The sequence below is a fragment of the Pristiophorus japonicus genome, chromosome 15 (genome assembly GCF_044704955.1).
Source record: "Pristiophorus japonicus isolate sPriJap1 chromosome 15, sPriJap1.hap1, whole genome shotgun sequence".
Classification (NCBI taxonomy): Eukaryota; Metazoa; Chordata; class Chondrichthyes; family Pristiophoridae; genus Pristiophorus; species Pristiophorus japonicus.
In genome coordinates this window covers 166,510,242-166,529,080 of record NC_091991.1, presented here as the reverse complement: position 1 = coordinate 166,529,080, position 18,839 = coordinate 166,510,242, and the positions used below count along the sequence as shown (strand labels likewise).

Sequence of the window (18,839 nt, the reverse complement as noted above, 5' to 3'; positions counted from 1 at the left end):
GCAGTCCCTCAGAATCGAGGAAGACTTGCTTCCACTCCTAAAGTGAGTTCTTTGGTGGTTGAACAGTCCAACATGAGAGCCACAGACCCTGTCACAGGGGGACAGATATTCGTCGGGGGAAGGCGGGAGTGGCACTGATTTATCACACGCTCCTTCCGCTGCCTGCGCCTGACCTCTTCACGCTCAAAGCGTTGAGATTCAAAGAGCTCAACGCCCTCACGGATGCACTTTCTCCACCTAGGGTGGTCTTCGGCCAGGGTCTCCCAGGCGTCAGTGGTGATGTTGCACTTCACTAGGGAGGCTTTGAAGGTGTAACGTTTCTGCTGCCCACCTTTGGCTCGTTTGCCGTGAAGGAACTCCGCATAGAGCAGTTGCTTAGGGAGTCTCGTGTCTGGCATGCGATCCAAGTGGCCTGCCCAGCAAAGCTAATCGAGTGTGGTTCGTGCTTCAATGCTGAGGATGTTAGTTTGGGCGAGGACACTGATGTTGGTGCGTCTGTCCTCCCAGGGGATTTGCAGGATCTTGCGGAGACATCGTTGGTGATGATATCTCCAGCGACTTGATATGTCTTCTGTAAGTTGTCCATGCCTCTGATCCATACAGGAGGGCGGGTATTACTGCAGCCCTGTAGACCATGAGCTTGGTGGTAGGTTTGAAGGTCTGGTCTGCGAACACTCTTTTTCTCAGGCGGCCGAAAGCTGCACTGGAGGTGGTGTTGAATCTCCGCATCAATGTCTGTCTTCCTGTTTTACCCTCCTGTACAGACTGAAATGCAAGAATGCCGCACTTTATGATGGATGCTTAGATAAGAGAACTGATAAGTTCTTTGTAAGGTCATTCGTGGGTCAGAGGTGCTGTGAAGTGACAGAGCTCAATATCTTCAGTAATGCACTTGGAAGCTCCAGTCTGGACTCTCTCTCTTATTGCAGCCATCCATTTTACAAAAGTATCCACAGCCTTTTTGGGGTCTGAGAGTTCCAGATTTCCACGACCCTTTGTGTGAAAACCTACTTATGGGACTGGGTTTTTGGCTTTGCTCATTTCGGGGTGGTAATGGCGGTGGGGCAGTACAGTTTGCACCTCAGTCCGCAAAATTGGGCAACTGGGCCCCTAGTGTGGGGCGAAGTTCTAAGGGAGGCGTTGAACACCTCTCTTGGGGCGCTAGGCCGGCTGAGCAAGTGAAAATCCCGAGCTGAAGAGCCGGCCAAGGAGCGCTCCGAGAGGTCTGTGGGGGGGAAAAAAAACACCAAAAACATTCCCAATAAACAATTCACGCCACCACAACATAAATCACAAAAAAACCCCAATCACACTTACCTGAGGTCGACATTACTTACCTCACTGCAGCCACGACAGCTCGGACCACCAGCTTTCACAGGCGGTCCTAGCACAGTGTTCTACAGATCGGGTGAGAGCCAAAAATCGAGTCGCAACCCAGGCGGTAATGCTCCACAACGCGCTGAAAGCAGCCCTGAAAACTCCGGCGGGGCGCTGGAAACTGGCCGCCCACCCGCCTGGAAGAGCTTTTTGCTGCCCCTCCGGGGCAAAAACCGAGTCAACAACAAGCCGAAAATCCATCGATTTTACTCCCAAATGACCTAGCTCTAATTTTAAGATGTGTCCTCTTGTTCTGGATTTCCCTCACCGGAGGAAATTGTTCCTCGTACTCCTTGACAGAAGACATGAAATTTGTCACAGAAAATAGTAAAACTTATCACATCACATGCCCTAACAAATCAGTCTCGGCCCTTCGAATCAGCTTGGCTCAATTGGCAGCAATGTCATCTCTGAGTGAGAACGTTATGGGTTCAACCCCAGGACCTAGGCACATAACCTGTGCTGTCACTTCAGTGCAGTACAGTACGAAAGGAGCACTGTATTGTTTGAGGTGCTGTCTTTTTGATGCATTAATGTTCAGTCAGACAACAAAGAATCCACGTCAATATATGAAGAGGAGCAGAGAATTCTGTAGTCCTGCCAACATTCCTCCCTGAATCACCACCAGAAAGATAGCACCTGGAGTAGGCTATTCAGCCCTTCACGCCTGTCCCTCCCTTCCATTGTATCATGGCTGATCTCTACCTCCAATCCATTTACCCGCCATTGTTTACATATCCCTTGATATCCTTACTGAATAAAAATCTGTCGATCGCCGTCTGGGAAAACCATTGCACAGGGGTATGACCTGGCTGTGAGAGCAAACGGTACTTTGAGGTTTGTGAAATTCAGGAATGGAGCTTTGGTATCTGTTCATTGGTCAGGAAAAAAGGATGGCTCCGTTAAGTAGACCACCACTTCCAAGGATTGCAGTTAATGGATCTTTACTGCTCGTAGCACATGCCATTTGCATTTGGGGAAGCTCAATGTTGGTTTCCTCCATTGTTAACTTGGCTGCTGTGTGGGGAGCGAATACCATCTGAAGCAATCTAGTTAATAAAAAAGAAGTCTGTGTGTGGATAGTGTTTGCACATACGCATTTCTTTAAAAAAAAAAAATCCCCTCGGCTTGTGTCCTTGCAGAGGATTTAGTGTCGAGCTGATGTCGGAGTTCGTAGCATTGTCATGCAAAACCTCAGCTTGCTGCACCAAACTGGATATTTCTGTCTGCTTCCTCGCCAATTATGATCTTAACTTCCTCCAGTTTCAATTTTCATCTTCCCTGTGGGTTTCAACTGTCAGTGGAGACCATCAGGGCTTTGGCCCAAGATGAAGATTTGTTGTACCCCCTACCGTAAATACAAAAGCATTTTTTGGATGAAACCTTCCCTCTTGGTCACAATGCACGAGGAGAAATCTGTGCCCTGTTATTTCCAGATTCCATTTTGCCAGTATGGGCCTGATCCTTGACATCATGCAGTTTACTTTTCCCATTAAACTTCTAAACAAAGCATTTTATCCCCCTCAGGAGCTTTATTTTTATATGTAATAAAGGCAACATTCCAATTCTACAGTTTTAACACACCAACTACTATGGCTGACGCCATGCTAAAGCAATCAAGTTAGTTTACTGAGGTGATGAATAAAAACTGAGCAAATAACAAGAATGAAAAGCAGGAGTAGGCCTTATGGCCCCTCGAGCCTGCTCCGCCATTCAATAAGATGATGGCTGATCTTCTACGTCAACTCCACTTACCTGCTTTATCCCCATGTCCCTTGATTCCCTTTGCGACCAAAAATCTATCAATCTCATTCTTGAATATACTCAATGACTGAGCCTCCACAGCCCTTTGGGGTAGAGGATTCCAAAGATTCACAACCCTCTGAGTGAAGAAATCTCTCCTCATCTCAGACCTAAATGGCCGACCCCTTATCCTGAGACTCTGTCCCCTAGTTCTAGACACTCCAGCCAGGGGAAACAGTCTCTCAGCATCTACTGTTTTATAGGTTTAAATGAGATCACCTAAACTCCCATTCTTCTAAACCCCAGAGAATATAGGCCCATTCTACTTGTTCTCTCTTCATACGATGATGTGTTTTTCTTTAAAAGCGTCTTTCTGACAACCAAGCAAGCATGCTATGGTGATACCACTGGCTGCTCAAGAGCCCATGTGTTGGGAACCAGTGGCACCAACCTTGCAAACGTCCAGTATATTAGTAACTTAAGTGGTCCTTAAAGATAATGGCTTTGAATACTCATGCTTTATATCAGCTATTCTGCTGGAAAGTAGTGGGTCCTTCAATGATTTGGTAGTGTATGATGTATTTCCAGTATGTTACAATATAGTATAAATTATGAAACTTAAGAAGTTGTGCTAATGGACTTGTGGAGGCATGTGTACATTTTTAAGTATCTAAATGGTTAGCTCACAAGTCTGTGGCAATGAGGGTGTTTGTTGGGGAAACTCCTTTGGCAGGAATTTCTACGTTCTAGAATTTTGTCCATCACTTTAACTAATGTAAGTTTGCTGTGCCTTATTTGGTCCTTTTTTGTAAATGAATGTTTGGGGAAGAAAAGATAGAGCCTGTGTTTGGGCCGTAGCCCAGGTCGTGCAGCGCAATGATTCTTCACATGCTGTATTCGTAGTCTCTCCTGTATCACTGCACGATTGCCCTCGTGCTCACTCACTCACTCGTGCTCTCGCTGTTTGTGTTGGCCACCTAAGCTGCCAACAAAAATCTTCACCTTGCCATTTGTACAGGCCTGTGAGCCACGATGCCCAGCCTGTCGTCTGGGGATAGCACATGGTGCAGGAGGACCCAGGAAGCGGAGAGAGAGATTCCGAGTGTATACTGCACTCCTGCGAAGGTACCTTTTCTTTTCTGACTGGTGCAAAAGGCCAGGTCATCCACTTCCAGTGACACCAGAAAGCTGATGGAGGCCATCGATCTGATTCCCTTCCCCTTGTCTCCCTCGGAGGAGCACCCTATGTTTCACTGACCGCTTCCCTCCTGCAGTGCAACTTTGGAAATGCACTGGACGGAGAAGGGTGAATATGCGCTCTGCATTTTGACCCAATGAGAAAATTAGTCGGAGAGCGCAAGCATACCATGATGCCTCAGTGGGTAAATGGACTGTGGCTTACAGATCGGGAAAGCTGATTCATACATGCTCTCTCGCCCAATCTCCGTTGTGGCAGCAGTGTCTATATCCCTGGGCTAGGGAGGCGAAAACCTGCTGCTATGTATCCTGCTGGAAAGTTTCTGTCTGATGATGTGTAGACTGAGTACAGAATCGAGCTTGGCTGTGAATAATCATCGAATCATTTGCCAATTCCTGCTGCCCATGTTCTGAAGAATAGCCGTTTGAATGAGGCTCCAGGGGACCGCCACCATCCATGGAATACTGAGTAACTGCCTGCATGAGGGGAATTGTAACGAAAGGAAGGTGGGGGAGGTTGAGTATAACTTCATTTCGCCACATGCTATTTCCTAGATATTTTAACACGTGAAATAAAATCATTAGCCACAATACAGACTCTTCTTAATTCCTTCTACGCCCATCAATGATAATTGAAGATTTGGGGAACGAAGGAAAATATCCTAAGCAGCTGCAGAGAAGTGTAATCCGAAGCCAAAAAAGAGATCTGCTGAGCGGTGAGCGGAAGCTTGGTTCGATTGTTGTCATATAGGACAATGAGGGAGGTTGCAAACCATCTGGTTCAGCCCGAGATGGTGGCCAGGGAGCTGGATGGAATTGGTGCCAACGGTACCTAATTAGTGGAGTGGCCGAAGACGATGGCTTTGGTCTCTCCAATGTTGGCCTGGAGGAAATTGCAGCTCATCCAAAACTGAATGTCGGACACAGAGACTGGAGGGGTGAGAGAATTACTGGAGAAGTGGAGCTGAGTGTCACCAGCAGACATGTGGAAGCTGACTTCACCGCTGCAAACGATGTCGCAAAGGGGCAAAATGTAGATGAGGGCCGAAAAGTGGGCCAAGGATAAATCTTTGGGCGACTCCAGAGGTAACTGTTGGGGCAGGAAGAAAAGCTGTTGCTAGAGATGCTCCGGTGACGATTGGCTAAGTAAGAGTGGAGGAGAATTGTCTGGTCGACTATGTCGAAGGCTGTAGCGAGGTCAAGGAGGGAAGATGCACCACAGTCATAGTCACAGCTGTCGTTTGTGGCTGAGATTCGGTCTGTTTGTGTTGTGGGAGGGGTGGAAACCTCGAGAAATTTAAACAGGTTGTGGGAAATTTGGCCAGAGACTTGGGAGGTAACAACATGTTCAAAGACTTTGCACTGGGATGGAAGGTTGGAGATGGGGTAGTCGTACTAATGCAGTGGTCAGCTGTTGGCATCAATGGTTGTTGAGATGTGACCTGAAGTGGGACTCCTGACGATTTTTGCCTCTTTCCTTCCAGTGGCTAATGGTGATGATTGTGCCCTCTGTGTCAGCTGTGGCTCAGTGGGTAGCACACTCGCCTCTGAGTCAGAAGGTTGTGGGTTCAAGTCCCACTCCAGGACATAAATCTAGGCTGACACTCCAGTGCAGTGCTGAGGGAGTGCCGCACTGTCGGAGATGCCGTCTTTCGGATGAGACATTAAACCGAGGCTGTGTCTGTCCTCTCAGGTGGACGTAAAAGAACCCATGGAACTATTTCGAAGAAGAGCAGAGGAGTTATCCCCGGTGTCCTGGCTAATATTTATATCTCAACCAACATAACAAAAACAGATTATCTGGTCATTATCACATTGCTGTTTGTGGGAGCTTGCTATGCACAAATTTGCTGCCGCATTTCCCATATTAATTACAACAGTGATTCCACTTCCAAAAAAAAGTACTGTACTTTATTCACTGTAAAGCACTTTGAGACATGCGGTGGTCGTGAAAGGCGCTATATAAATGCAAGTCTTTATTAGTTGTCATTTTGTCTGCAGTACTTTTGATTGACTGCTGATGCTCCCAAACCCAAAGCTGTTTTTCTCTTCTAACTATTGGATTCTGATTTCACAATGTGAAGCTCACGAAACTCTGAGTGCTTGCCCTGTTACTTTATTCCCCGTGGTTGTGGCTTGTCAGTTGCTATGACTCTCGTAATGTTATGGAACTTGTGTCTTCCTCCCTCTTAAACAGAGAAGCGTTCCTGTGAGAGGTCTTCATTTGCCTCTGTGCTGAGATGAAGTTAGTGTGTTCCGCAATGCATCTGCTGACTGTTCCCTTCAACTTTGGGTCAAATGTAAGCTTTGAAATTACGTTGTGTGATTAGCATTCGAAGCATTGGTGCATTCATACAAAGTGCCTTTGTCTGCTATTTTAATGGAGGCTTTAACCCATTTACTTCAAACCACGCAGTGACTCCATTAAAATAGCAGGCAAAGATTTCATCTGAAAACACGAGGTGTTTGCACACTAATTTTCGCTGTTTCAAGGCCTCAGTGTAATGGTCTTGACAAGAACAACTTGTATTTATATAGCGCCTTTAAAGTAGTGAAACGTTCCAAGGCACTTCGCAGGAGTATTATGCGATAAAAATTTTGCACCGAGCCACATAAGTAGAAATTAGCGCTGGTGACCAAAATCTTGGTGCAAGAGATATATTTTAAGGAGCAGCTTGTAGGAGGAAAGAGCAATAGAGAGGTGGGGAGGTTTAGGCAGGGAGTTCCAGAGCTTGGGGCCCAGGCAACAGAAGGTACGGCCACCAATGGTTGAGCGATTATAATCGGGGATGCTCAGGAGGGCAGAATTATAGTAGTGCAGGTATCTCTGGGGGGGGTGGGGGGGTTGTAGGGCTGGAAGTGATTAGAGATAGGGAGGGATGAGGCCATGGAAGGATTTGTAAACAAGGATGAGAATTTTGAAATCGAGGCGTTGCTTAACTGGAAGCCAATATAGGTCAGCAAGCACAGGGGTGATGGGTGAGCGGGGCTTGGTGCGTGTTAGGACACAGGCAGCCGAGTTTTGGATCACCTCTAGTTTACGTTGGGTAGAATGACAGCATTAGGGGTGCTGGACCTCGCAGATGGAATATTTGTAACTTCAGTTAACGGTGAAGAAAGCTAAACTGCCAAAGTAGATGTAGTCACGCACTTATTTTTACCAATACTTTTTAAACTATGGTACTACAATGTATGGAATAAAAAATTTTCATTTTAAGAATAAAATTCATTTTATAAAGATTTTCTTGGTAACTGGGTGCTCTGAACAGTTAATTACAATAAGAACAACTTGTACTTATATGGCATCTTTAATGGGGTAAAATGTCCCAAGGCGCTTCACAGGAGTGTAAGCAAACAAAATTGACACAGAACCAAAGGAGACATTAGGGCAGAGAGGTGAGTTTTAAGGAGCGTTCTTAAATGTTTAGAACTTTTAACCTTTTAAATATATAAAAGCCCCTGGTTAGAAAACTGAAGACCCGACCCCAATATGATTATTTGTCAGATTACTGCAACTTCAGTTAACGTGTTGAATTTCAGTTTCTAAAGAGTAAGTTTTATAATGCTTTTTTAGTTCTGCCCTGGACCTGTTGCACGTGCTGAATTGTAGAAAACGGCATTTGCTGCCACCGCCTATCAAGCATTTTGTTTTGTTATTTGCACAGATTGACTTACTGGGTACTTGAATCTCTGAGGAAATTGCCACATGTTTCATCGGTTTACTCCAGGAATATGTAACATTACAATATGTTTCATCAATTTACTATATGTATCTAGCTAACCCATTGTATAAGCAGATGTGAGTACTGATGACTACATTGTTTATTTTCCAACATGAATTCCGTGCACATGTTTGCTGGTGACCAGTTCCAATGTTGATTTGTACTGTAAGAAATACTCAACCATTTTCCTGCGCCCATGGGGAAACGTCTTGCCCACCACATAACATCTAGCAGACTTTAGAGCAATTAAGGGTGTTAACCTATATCCTGCCACTTGGTGGAGCAACTCATGCACTAACACGCCGCACGGATCGGACAGAGCAGTTTCAGCAACAGTGCAGCCGATGAACATTTTGCACACGTGTTAACTGGAGGTTTTGGACATAAGAAATGAGAAAAGGGTATTAAACCCATCTGCAGTCTGATACATATATATGTCACATAGCTCAAGTCCTGACAAATCAAAATTATTTTCTATTCTGTTACCGTTGCCTTATTTACGATCTTAAAGTTGCTTTACCATTAGTATTTCTGCGCTTGTATCCATCTAAGTTTTCCTATAAGAGGCTGATTTGCCTCAAATTTCTAATACAGGTGCAACGTCCCGAATCCGGACTTCCGAAAATCGGAATTGTCTGAATATAATATCTCCCAAGTTTGCAGATGACACTAAGCTGGGTGGCAGTGTGAGCTGTGAGGAGGATGCTAAGAGGCTGCAGGGTGACTTGGATAGGTTAGGTGAGTGGACAAATACATGGCAGATGCAGTATAATGTGGATAAATGTGAGGTTATCCACTTTGGTGGTTAAAAACAGGAAGGCAAATTATTATCTGACTGTTGACAGATTAGTAAAAGGGGAGGTGCAGCGAGACCTGGGTGTCATGGTACATCAGTCATTGAAAGCTGCCATTCAGGTACAGCAGGCGGTGAAGAAGGCAAATGGCATATTGGCCTTCATAGCGAGAGGGTTTGAGTATAGGAGCAGGGAGGTCTTACTGCAGTTGGACAGGGTCCTGGTGAGGTCACACCTTGAATATTGTGTGGAGTTTTGGTCTCCTAATCTGAGGAAGGATTTGTTTGCTATTGAGGGCGTGCAGCGAAGGTTCACCAGACTGATTCCCGGGATGGCAGGACTGACATATGAAGAAAGACTGGATCGACTCGGCTTGTATTCACTGGAATTTAGAAGAATGAGAGGAGATCTCATAGAAACATATAACATTCTGATGGGATTGGACAGGTTAGATGCAGGAAGAATCTGGGGAAGCCCAGAACCAGGGGTCACAGTCTAAGGATAAGGGGTAGGCCATTTAGGACCGAGATGAGGAGAAACTTCTTCACTCAGAGAATTGTGAACCTGTGGAATTCTCTACCACAGAAAGTTGTTGAGGCCAGTTTGTTAGATATATTCAAAAGGGAGTTAGATATGGCCCTTACGGCCAAAGGGATCAAGGGGTATGGAGAGAAAGCAGGAATGGTGTACTGAAGTTGCATGTTCAGCCATAATCTTATTGAATAGTGGTGCAGGCTCGAAGGGCCGAATGGCCTACTCCTGCACCTATTTTCTTTGTTTCTATTTTGGCGAGGAGCAGAGGATCGGTGGCTGGCAAGGTGCAAAATCCGGCAAAACCCAAAATCCGGCATTGATTCGGTCCGCCATGAGATCCGAAATTCGGCATGGGTTAGTTCTGAAATCCGTCAAAACCCAGAATCCGGCATGGATTCGGTCCCCAGGATTCCAGATTTCAGACTTGATTTTCTTGTCTGAAATCTGGCAAAACCCAAAAACCGGCACGGAGTCGATTCTGAGGATTCCGGATTTCAGATGTTGTACCTGTATATGAATTTTTGAGAGAACTTATTGTCCTATGCACACACTTCCTGCAGCTGTTTAAGTTAACAAGCTCAATTTTGGACCAAATTCAGGAAAAAAATTAACAGATTTCATTTTATAAACTGAAAATGCAATTATGTGACATCCAATAAATGTAATTGTGAATGTGTTCTGGTCAAATGCCATCTTTTTTTTAAAAAAAATAGTGGCAAGGAAAAGACAAGGTGAGAATTAAATGGGCAAGTTTCCACCTGCAAACGTACTTAATTTTTAATTTATAGGATGGGCAGGAGTCCTGCTCTGCTTTTAAGCTTTTCAGTCGGGCTGAAACATTTACACCCAGAAAATTCTGTGCAAGATATATGTGAAAAAGGAATAACTAATTTTATTTTTGAATGCATCCTTTCTTGTCTCCAAGTAAATCAGCATGTCGTATCCAAGATGAGAATTGGCACTTTGAACATGGAAATGATAACTGAGTGGTTGTCTGGGAATGCATCTGATAACCCCACAGACTTATCAAACTATGATTAATGTCATGTCTCTAATAATGCCGTGCACTTAGTACATTAAATATATATGATCTTTTAAAATAGGATAGTTGAATAAAGTCTTGTACTCTGAGTTTGACTAAGCTGGGTAAATGACTGTTACGTGGTTTTTGAATAATTTAGATAAGATCCAACTTTAAAAAGAAAGACTTGGATTTATATAGCACATTTCAGGGCCACCGGACGTCTCAAAACACTTTACAGCCAATGAAGTACCTTTGAAGTGTAGTCACTGTTGTAATGTTGGAAACACGGCAGCTAATTTGCGCACATCAAACTCCCACAAACAGCAATGTGATAATGATCAGATAATCTGTTTTTTTTTGTGTTATGTTGATTGAGGGATAAATATTGGCCAGGACACCGGGGATAACTCCCCTGCTCTTATTCAAAATCGTGCCACGGGATCTTTTACGTCCACTTGAGAGAGCAAACGTCTGATCTGAAAGATGGCACCTCTGACAGTGCAGCACTCCCTCAGCACTACACTGGAGTGTCAGCCAAGATTTTTTTTTTCTTGTGCTCTAGTCCCTGGAGCACTTGAACACTTTTTTATGTTTTGGGGGGGCGGGCGCGGGGCGGCGCGGGGCGGGGAGGGGTGGGTAGGTGGCGGTGCTGAAAAATGTCAAGTGCACTGAGACACTAATCGCAATCTGGTTAAGTGCAGTACAGATCTCAGCAAGAAAAGTTCCACCAAAAATTGCAACCACAATCACCATCAAACTACAGAAATCTCAGGCTGATATCGGGTGACTTTTACATTCGACTGGAGCTCTGTCAATTAGCCGCAGAGGGTTTCAGCGGTTGTATCTCGGCATCGGAGAAAATGTCACTTGGAAAATGATGCATTACTCGGGATTATTTTGTAATCTTTAGACTACTGTAGAGGAAAATGTAATTTTCGTGCGTAGCAATGCTTCAGTGTAAAATCGGTGCAGATCCGTTGTGTGTGAATTTTGAGGAACAGTGACGCAATGCCGCTCTTGCACTGTGGTCACGCCAAAACTTAAATTGTGGCTCAACATTTCTACATTTCTATTCCGTGTATCTTGTACTGATAGGCTGGGAGTCAGCAGAACTCTGAGACAACTTCATTTGGAAAACAATGGGCCGGAAATTCTGGCCTCGCTGGGTTCGAACGAAGTGTGCGTGGTCCCGGCGAGGCCTCGCCAAAGCCGGTTTTCGGGGCGCGATGCACATGCGCCGAAAACCAGCTTTTCCGATCTGGATTTCTCGACAGATCCTCCGCATCCCTGTGAGAAAGACATCCGCGCGGGAGAGATTGGGCTACTTGTCCAACTCGTGCCCAGTGACTGTCCTTCAAACTTTTACACCTGGTAAAAGCAGACGTATAGCTTACTATTAGGAGCGTAAGAGGTTTAAAACAAATAAAAATTACATTTAATCGTCCATTTTTATGTTTAAAAGCCCTGTCCATTAAGGTAAGTCCATTTTTAAACCTATTAAAACACATTAAAAAAAAATTCCAAAAATATATATTTTTTCTAAAACATTTAATTACAGTTAATTTTAAATGTGAGGTGATTTTTAAAACATTTATTCTGTTTCTTGTTTTAGGAAAGTTTTCTCATTGTACGAGTTCCCATGAGTACCAAACATTTCTGTCAATGAGAATACTGCCTAGTGATTGGTGGTCCAGGCCCACGTGACTCCAGAATTTCCGTACGTACAGGGAAGTGATCTTCCCGTACGCTGTGTGTCGAATGAAGACCTCCGACTGCAATCGAAGGCTCCACTGGGCCCACCGGGTATTTTCGTTAAAAAATTTCAAGTCGGGGACGTTCGTCCGAAGGAAGCCTCCAACCACAATTTTCCCTCCAACGTATTACGAAGAGATCACTTTGTAACCTTTAGAATTCTGCAATTTATAGGAATAGTTGGGTGAGTAACTGTGCTCTAATCAGGGAGATCAGGGATCAAACCCTGGTTTGTCATGAGTGAGTTTATCTCGCCTGAGGCAGCAGCTTGCACTGCCCCCAGGTCCATGGAGGCGAAACGATCGGCAATCTGATGTTGCCTGGCAAACCTTGGTGGAACTGCACGTGTTTGGATCAGGGTAGACTGACTTGCCAATAATGCTCCAGTGTTTAAATTGACACTGGGCTAAAAGGGTTAAGTTGTCAGGACAGGTTGTGTAGATTCGGTTTGCATTTCCTTGAATACAGAAGATTAAGGTGTGATCTAATTGATGTGTTTAAGCTGATTAAAGGAGTTGATAGGGTAGATAGAAACTTTATCCTCTGGTGGGGGAGTCCAAAACAAGGCGGCATAACCTTAAAATTAGAGCAAGGCTGTTCAGGGGCGATGTCAAAAAACACTTCACACAAAGGGCAGTGGAAATCTGGAACTCCCCCAAAAACTGTTGAGGTTAATTGAAAATTTCAACGCTGAGATTAATAAATTTTTGTTAGGCGAGGGTATTCAGGGTTATGGAACTAAGGTGGGTTGCTGAAGCTAAGATGCAGATCAGCCATGTTCTAATGGAATGGCAGAATAGGCTTGAGGGGCTGAATAACCGACTCGCTGCTGTTCCTATTTCTCCTACTCAATGCACATGAAGGATGGTCATTCAGGGAAGTGACCAGAAGTTCACTGTTGCTGTTGAATGTCATGCTGAGGAGAGAAGGGGAATAAATGGAAAGTTGCAAGAAAGATGGAGCTTGCATTTGTATAATGCCTTGCCGTGTCCCCAAATCATCTCAAAGTGAATTACTATTAGCTTGTTATAGGCAAACGCATTGGCTAAAGATCACCTGACAACACACATGAGAATGAATTGTAATTTGCTTCGTTTTCTACTACAAGATGTCACACACAAGTAAAATATTCCCTGTTAATATTTGTAACAGTTGCATAAGCTCTGCAGTGTGAGGCTGATACTCAAAAAAAAAAGTCCAAAAAGTTCTGTCATGGCCAGCAAGTGTGATAAATGCATGCACCTAATAAGCAGAACCATCTTTGCTGATTTTTGCTTTCTGGCATAGCTTGTGTGACTTGACTGGATGTGATCTTGACAAGCTCTTGCTTAAAAGTCTATTCACAAACCTTAAGAAGCTGCAGGTGTGATCCAGTGAAGAATGCTGGAACAAGCAGCATGACGTTGTTGTGCAACACCCTTTCAGCTCCGCCTTCCCAGTGTGAGACAGGTCAGTGTCAAAAATAGCAACTGCACGCTGCTGTATCAACCAGTCATCAAATTCGTTGAGCCTTGTCCATGTGGAACTCTCGCTGTCAGTATAACATCAGGACTGTGTTTGCACTGTGCTTGTCAGAATAGTAAACATTTTGTATTTCAGGGAACTGGTGAGTTGGGTAACGTTTGGTTTTTTTTAAAAGTATAAAATACGTCAGCTGAGGTGGCTACAGGTCACCTGACAACAGGCATGTGGGTGAAATGTGCCTTGTCATCAAAAGTTTTGTTTGCACTAGTCGCACAGTACTCAACAATGCTTGTGTTTGCATCATAAAAGCTCGTGTCTACTTTTATTGCTTCCAGGACAGTTGTTTTAAATTTAGAGCATTGGAATGAATTGAATAATTTTAGTTTTTCTCCCTTGTGTTTGTGGAATTGACGTAGTTTGCAAAGTTGACCTTCATATTTTTGCAGAAGACATCCAGTCTTGTATTTAACCATAGTGGAGGCAGTGACAATCATGCTCTCTTCAATGCAACCAGACTTTGGTTATAGTGTCACTGACTCCTTCCCTCTCCTGAGCATCTATCTGAGGTGAAACCGGACTGTTCGCAACTTTGGCGTCATTTTTGACCCTGAAATTATCTTCCGGCCACACATCCACAGCATAACTAAAACCGCCTATTTCCACCTCCATACTATTACCCCGTCACCACCCCTGCCTCAGCTCTTCTGTTGAAACCCTCATCCATGCCTTTGTTACCTCTAGACTTGACTACTCCAACGCACTCCTGGGTGGCCTCCCACATTCTAACCGAGGTAAATTTGAGGTCATTTAAACTCGGCAGCCCGTGTCCTAACTTGCACCAATCATCCATCACCCCAGTGCTCGCTGGCCTACATTGGTTCCTGGTTAAGCAACGCCTCGATTTTAAAATTTTCATCCTGTTTACAAATCCCTCCATGGCTTCGCCCCTCCCGATCTCTGTAATTTCTTTAAGCCTCACAACCCCCCTGAGATGTCTGCGCTCCTCAAATTCTGCCCCCTTCATCTCCAACCTCGAAGCACTGACCATACTCGACCAGCTCCGTTGGGCGGGCCACATTGTCCACACGCCTGACACAAGACTTCCAAAGCAAGCATTCTACTCGGAACTCCTACACGGCAAGCGAACCCCAGGTGGGCAGAGGAAACGTTTCAAGGTCACCCTCGAAGCCTCCTTGATAAAGTGCAACATCCCCACCGACACCTGGGAGTCCCTGGCCAAAGACCGCCCTAAGTGGAGGAAGAGCATCCGGGAGGGCGCTGAGCACCTCGAGTCTCATCGCCAAGAGCATGCAGAAAACAAGTGGAAGGAGTGTGTGACAAACCAGACTCCCCACCCACCCTTTCCTTCAATCACTGTCTGTCCCACCTGTGACAGAGACTGTAATTCCCGCATTGGACTGTACAGTCACTTGAGAACTCACTTTTGGAGTGGAAGCAAGTCTTCCTCGATTTCGAGGGACTGCCTATGGTGGCCATGCCTTCAGCTATCTGGGCCCCAAACTCTGGAACTCCCTCCTTAAACTTCTCTGACTCTCGACCTCTCTTTCCTCCTTTAAGACGCTCCTTAAAACCTACCTCTTTAACCAAGCTTTTGTCATCTGCCATAATTTCTTATGTGGTTCGGTGTCAAATTTATCTGTTTTGTTTTATAACACTGCTGTGAAGCGCCTTGGGACGTTTTGCTATGTTAAAGGTGTTATATAAATAAAAGTTGTTGTTGTTAGCTGGAGCTCAGTGGGTACCACACTCCGAAGACAATAAGAAATAGGAACAGGAGTAGGCCATGCGGCCCCCCGAGCCTGTTCCGCCATTCAGTAAGGTCATGGCTGATCTGATCATGGACTCATCTCCACTTCCCCGCCCATGCCCCATAACCCCTTATCCCCTTATCGTTTAAGAAACTATCTATTTCTGTCTTAAATTTATTTAATGTCCCAACTTCCACAGCTCGCTGAGGCTCACCTCTGAGTCAGAACATGGTGGTTTCAAATCCCACTCCAGGCTCTTGAGCACATAGATCAAGGCAGACACTCTAGTGCAGTGCTGAGGGAGTGTTGCACTGTCGGAGGTGCCGTCTTTCGGATGAAATGTTGAACCGAGGCCCCTTCTGGCCCCTCAGGTTGCCGTAAAAGACCCCATGACACTATTTCGAAGAGCACGATAGTTATCCCCGGTGTCCTGCCCAATATTTATCCCTCAATCAACATAACATAACAACATTTTATCTGGTCATTATCATATTGCTGTTTCTGGGAGCTTGCTGTGTGTAAATTGGCTGCGGTGTTTCCCACATTACCACAGTGACTACATTATATATTCATTGGTTGTAAAGCGCTTTGAGAAATCCGGTGGTTGTAAAAGACGCTATATAAATGCAAGTCTCTCTTCTTTTTCTTTCTTTCCTCAGAGAGCATATTTGGCCGTGAAGATTTCTTCCGGGTTTTTTTTAATTGAGAAACCAAGGTGAAAGAGCAAGGTTCACACAGTCAACACCAACAAGTTTGAAAATAGCAAAAAAAACTGCAGTTTGTTGTATGGCTGACTTGCTCTTTCCGCTTTGTTGCATTAAATGTCAAATTACACACACTCGGTTGCAATAAAGGCCGGATCGGGTCTTTTATTTAGACATTGACATTCACAGGCCAACTTTCTGTTTTCAAGAAGTTACACCTTTTGAGATTCTAGTGTCTCTGCAGTCCAAAAGCCAGTTCCATCATTTATACCCAAAAAGCCTTTTGACTCTTATTTCTTTGCAATTAGACAATCACGCCTAACTGCTTTCTGAATCGTTTAACGTACAGATGTCAACAAATCTTAACATCGCTTAGTAACAAGGTCATCATCATAATAGACAGTCCCTGTGAATCGAGGAAGACTTGCTTCCACTCCTGAAGTGAGTTCTTCGGTGGCTGAACAGTCCGATACGTGAGCCACAGACTCTGTCACAGGTGGGACAGACAGTGGTTGAGGGAAGGGGTGGGTGGGACTGGTTTGCCGCACGCTCTTTCCGCTGTCTGTGCTTGATTTCTGCATGCTCTCGCCGTTGAGTCTCGAGGTGCTCAGCGCCCTCCCGGATACACTTCCTCCACTTAGGGCAGCCTTGGGCCAGGGACTCCCAGGTGTCAGTGGGGATGTCGCACTTTATCAGGGAGGCTTTGAGGGAGTCCTTGTACTCTAATACTTACTCAAGGTACTCAAATACTTGCATGTCATGAATTACTATTATTCACATCGTAACAAGATACTCAAATACTTAACATCGCTTAACAGACAGATGATGCCATCAACTCATTTCAATGGCTAAAAGGCACCATATCGTCTCGCAGCCTCTTTCGATCCAAACTTCCAATCTTCCTGTTTTTTAATCCAAACTTCAATCTTCCAACTTCACCCCTTTCGATCTCCAGACCGCGCTGAAGCAGAGTTCAGAAATGCGGGCATGCGCTCCCACACAGTTAAATGAAGAAGTAGTAGCTAGGTGATGCCAGCCTTGGCTTTTAAAAGCTTTACGGTTTTATGAGGAAGAAAGCACTTCAGTGGGGGTTAAGTTTTGTGGTTCTAGGAAAGAGTGAATTGGGTTGGAAGTAGGGAATAACCTACTTCAACAGTGTAGGAAGGGCATATGGTGACCTCTTAGCTGAGAAGGAATGAGAGATTCTGGTTTCTGTTCCTCCATTAAGACTGCCTTAGAGTCACCAATGATCGAGCCATATAGGTTAATGGCATGGGAGGGGGCACTCAGCCCATACTGTGCTGCCCCTTCACTCGAGCAATCCAAAATGAATCCCACCAATCCCGCTCTATTCCCATAGGCCTGGATCTTCTAAATACAGCTCCCTATCTTCCTTCCCCACTGCCTCTGCATGCAAACATAAACTTGCTAGTTTTTTTTTGCACCACTAAGTCATTACTTCACCAATGGTGTCAGCAATAAATCTAAATGATATACCTTTAAAATATTTCAATTCCCTCATAGTCATGTCTTTTGCCACCATCCTCTCTCACTTTCTCACCTTGATATAATTTTTAAATTAAAGGTAAAGAGGGAGTAGATGAGGCGAATTGCACAGATGCATTTATGGGGAAGCTAGATAAACACATGAGGGAGAGAGGAATTGAAGGATATGTTGACTGGGTTAGATGAACTAGGGTGGGAGGAGGTTCATGTGGAGCATAAACACCAGCATCGATCTGTAAGGCTGAATGGCTGTTTCTGTGCTGTAAATATGAAGTGCTCTCTAACCTGTTCTCTTTCTACCCAAATTCGTAAACTTGTCAGCATTTGACAGTGGGTCTGTGGGTGGATGAATGAGCTGCTCCTTCTGAAAATCTGCAACATGAACAGATTCGACGATTGTAACATTGTTTTTGAGAAACATTGCCTAAGTCTTCCTCAAATATCTCTGAAAGAGAAACTCTTTCAAATTATTTTTTTATTTCTCTAGCTTTCCTGGCAATTTTGCACCCTTCCCATCTCCTCTCATGGTACTGACTCCCTTGCAGGCGTACAATTCCACAGGCACATGGATCTTGAGGTAACACCCTCAAGTGCCTCTTTGCCCCATTGTGCAGCCATTGTGGAAGCCTTCCTGCTGATCGCCGGCTGGCCTAGAGAATTCGCAAACTCTTGGAAAAAAAGCTGACATTGGTCTAGAACACTGCTCTGTCACATGAAGAATGACCTGTGATGTGTAAACATAAATAGTTAAATGGGCTTTGTAACTTGGGTATACACAGCATTCCTTCACTACTGATGGACAAAAACACAAATACATGAAAAACTAAAGAGGCACAAAATGAGTGCAGTTACCGGAGGGGACATACTCCCCTGAAAAATGTTGACGGTCTATATGTAAAAATGATATATTTCAGTTAATTTTAAGCACTTTTATACTTGAGGTTTTTAATCTGTATAGAAAAAGAAAGTAAGATTTGCTTTTCAACAGACCAAAGTTAGTTCAATTCTTCCACAGCTGTCACACAGGCTCCCTGTCTCCTCTTCTCCCCCCCCTCCCCCCCCAGGTTCCCTGTTGCCTCCCACACCCCAAGGCTCCCTGTTCCTCCCCCCCCCCCCCCCCCCAGGCTCCCCTCACAGGCTCTCTGTCCCATCCCCCAAGACTCCGCTCACAGAGACAAGGCACCCTATACGACGACTCATCCTTTCACAAAGGCATTCTTTCCAGCTCCAAGCCTTGAAGTTCATGGTGGCAC

General features: G+C 44.8%; 1 protein-coding gene across 2 annotated transcripts in view; it reads left to right on the top strand.

Moving 5' to 3' along the window:
• Positions 1-18,839, top strand: part of rnf216 (ring finger protein 216) — a 227,172-nt gene that overhangs the window by 15,270 nt on the left and 193,063 nt on the right. The window contains exon 2 of one of the 2 annotated variants that reach the window (XM_070901275.1): positions 12,004-12,327. The exons of the other annotated variant lie outside the window; for it this stretch is intronic. The gene's annotated coding sequence lies outside the window, so the exon portion shown is untranslated. The remainder of the gene's footprint in view (positions 1-12,003; positions 12,328-18,839) is intronic. 2 annotated transcript variants of the gene reach the window in all.